The sequence below is a fragment of the Notothenia coriiceps genome, unplaced genomic scaffold (assembly GCF_000735185.1).
Source record: "Notothenia coriiceps isolate Sejong01 unplaced genomic scaffold, NC01 NC01_scaffold00024121, whole genome shotgun sequence".
NCBI classification, from domain to species: Eukaryota; Metazoa; Chordata; class Actinopteri; order Perciformes; family Nototheniidae; genus Notothenia; species Notothenia coriiceps.
The window spans coordinates 6,482-9,537 of record NW_011356822.1 but is presented as its reverse complement, the minus strand read 5'-3'; positions in this window follow the sequence as shown (position 1 = coordinate 9,537).

Below are 3,056 nucleotides of genomic sequence, written 5' to 3'. Positions count from 1 at the left end.
CCAGACACACATTTCCCCCAACCTGAATATACAGTCCCAAAATATTGTCTTTGTGCTTTGTTATCATCAAGCTATAGAAGCATAATAAAAACACCTGGGAAATGTTAAGGAAATACGTTTTAATGTGCTTGCCCTATAGGAAACAGTCACAAGGATTTATTTAAACATAATCTATATTTGAGTTAACTGATAAATTGTACATAATCTTTATTGTTCTAATATTGTTATAAAAAAAACGTCAACAATAAATGCTGCAGCCCATGATCTGTTGATGAAATGCTTTCTGATGTCCACATTCCTCAGAAGGATAGCAATTATAAAATGCTGACGCAGCAGTTTGAGGCTCTGGGCAGAAATGTCTTTGATCATCCACACAAAAGGACACATGACTTGAAAGGATGTCTTCCTCTTTCTCTCTCTGTGTGTGTTGGTGTTTTAAAGATTTTTAAAGTTTTTCCTATCTTTCGCAAAATAATTTTGTAGCCCCTAAACGAAAACAAAATGAAAATGCAACCGATGTTATATTGATAGTTTGATGCGATAAGATATCACAATTACCCAATTTATTTAAAATGGAGTTGACTGCCTCAGTTTTCATCGTTCTTCTAGATGTGTTGTGTCACCTGCATTCTGGGAATTGTTCCAAAGCCCATTCCCTTAAAGGTACACAAAACACTGGTTTGTCAATACGATTCAGTGATATCCAACAAACCAGATAATTTTTTTACTTGATCGATGATTTGAATTGTTTTTGTCCTGCTGACAAAGTTTTAATAAAATAAATATTTCTCCAGCATCAGTTCCCAAAACAACGGAAGTGACTGACAGAGAATCCACTGAATTGATTGTCTGACTGATGTAAAAATGTGAGGTTTTCTAAACACAGATATCTTGATGAACTCCACTTTAACTCTACACAACTGAATTTATTAATTGGCGGGAATTTGCTCCTATCTGGAATGAACAGTTTCCACGCTATAATTAAAATATCAGAAACTTCCACTCATGCGTGCTGCGCTGTGTGCGCCTGAGTGGGAGTTTTGTCCTTCCTCCCTCTGCCCGGTTGGGATTTGCTGCTCAGTGACCTGCCTCCCTCCGCCTGGCTCCTTATAGCCCCGGGCAGCAGGAAGCAGGACGAGTGGTACGGACATCGCCGACGGAGACCGCAAACACGGTTCCCCTTTAAACACGGTCTTATGACTACAGCCTCACAGAGAGGGGACCAGCAGAGAGACGGAGAGCCGGGGACCACTGAGGACCGTTTCACTGACCGGGGACAGGGACTGACAGCCGGGGAAACACAGGACACACCTGCTGAGGCTGCATGAGAACAGCTGGAGTTACCCGGATATTACTCATCTGTGCGCAGGTAGGAACCGCACCTGTCTGTGTTTTGACTTAGCTGAGACACCAACGGGAAATCATCACGGTTCTATTTCTTCTGAGGAGGAACAATGATCTCTCAATTGTGCATTCAATTAACCTAAGGTGGACCTAACGTAATGGGAGACTACCCCTTCTATCCATAAGAGCTGCCATACAGTGATTGGCTATTTTGAGCCTATTTTTGGTAATGTTTAGTTTCTCTGTGGTCACTTTTGAGTCCTTTAGGGTTTAGGGTAGTCTACTTGTGGTAATGCTGTGTCTATTTGGGTTAACGTTGATCATTTTGTCTCTTTTTATGCTGTTTTGTGCCATTGTGTGGTCATTTTGAGGCTTTTATTCTGAATATTTTTGTGCTCAATTGCATGCTTTTACTGTTGTTTTTTGGTCCTTTTTGGTAATATTGTGCATCTTTATGGTCAGTTTGAGTCTTGTTTGGTAATGTTGTGTCTCTTTGTGGTCATTTTATGTTTGGTAGTTTTGAGTCGCTAGTCGACCTGACTACCTAGTTCTGGGGATATTTTGCAGTTGATGGGCAGTGGGCCCTTGGAAATGTGGGCCCCCTGTCGGCCCTTTCTTTAATCAATCAATGATTAGTATAGGCTACTGATTATTATATTTTCCATTACTTATGCAGCTCAGTAAGAAGTATTTAGATCATTTACTTAAAGGGGACCTATCATGCCAAATGCACTTTTGTACGTCTTTTATACATGAATATGTGTCCCCGGTGTTCCAGGGAACTCACCAAGTGTCAGAAAATACAACCCTCTCTCTTTTCCTCCATACCCAAATCTCTAAAAACAGGGCTGCAACGGATTTGATACATGTGGATTCTGATTTGCACCTCTATGATGTCACAGAGGTGCACTCCGCCTGTATGGTCAACTCTCCACCTATCAGGGGAATGAGAGGTTGCCGTGGCATGGCAACAGCATAGCAACAGCATGGCAACAGCATAGTAACATGACGCTTGTGCCTCGCCCCCTCCTTTGCAGGGGGGGGGGTCAGCTCCAGCTCATGCAAAGACAGAGCTGGAGTGAGGCAAAATGAGGCATGGCTAAAATGCATGATTTGTTTGGTATTTTGACAAATAAAACTTATAAATTTACCTTATATAGGTATGGCCCTACAATATATTATTCAAATATAGCATGATAGGTCCCCTTTAAGCAGCCGTAACACGAATACACACTACCGCCGTCTGCTGGTAAGGAGAGTTATTGACACTCACACATGCGCAGTTCGTACGTGCTCTGCTGAAGTCTATGCGGTGTGTTCCAGGTTCCAGTGCGACACATGGCCAAGACGCAGGAGAACACGGCGACGCAACAGTTGGCGTCGGCGAGTTCTCTGGTGACTGCTTGACGGGCCTTTAGACGAATAAGTTTGTTCTTGATGCATGCAAGGTGTTTTTTAAAGTTCGTTATTGCCTCTCCATCTGTCTGTCTGTCTGTTCCTCTTACTGTCTGTCTGTCTGACTCTCTTTACTATGTATATTTTCTGTCTCCCCATGTTTCTTTTTCTTAATTGTTTCCAGAGTGTTTGTTTGGAAATTTGCTGAGTTCTCCATTACACGCAACCAAGATCTGAGCCAAGACTTTCCCCTCTGAACACACACACACACACACACACACACACACACACACACACACACATACACACACACACAC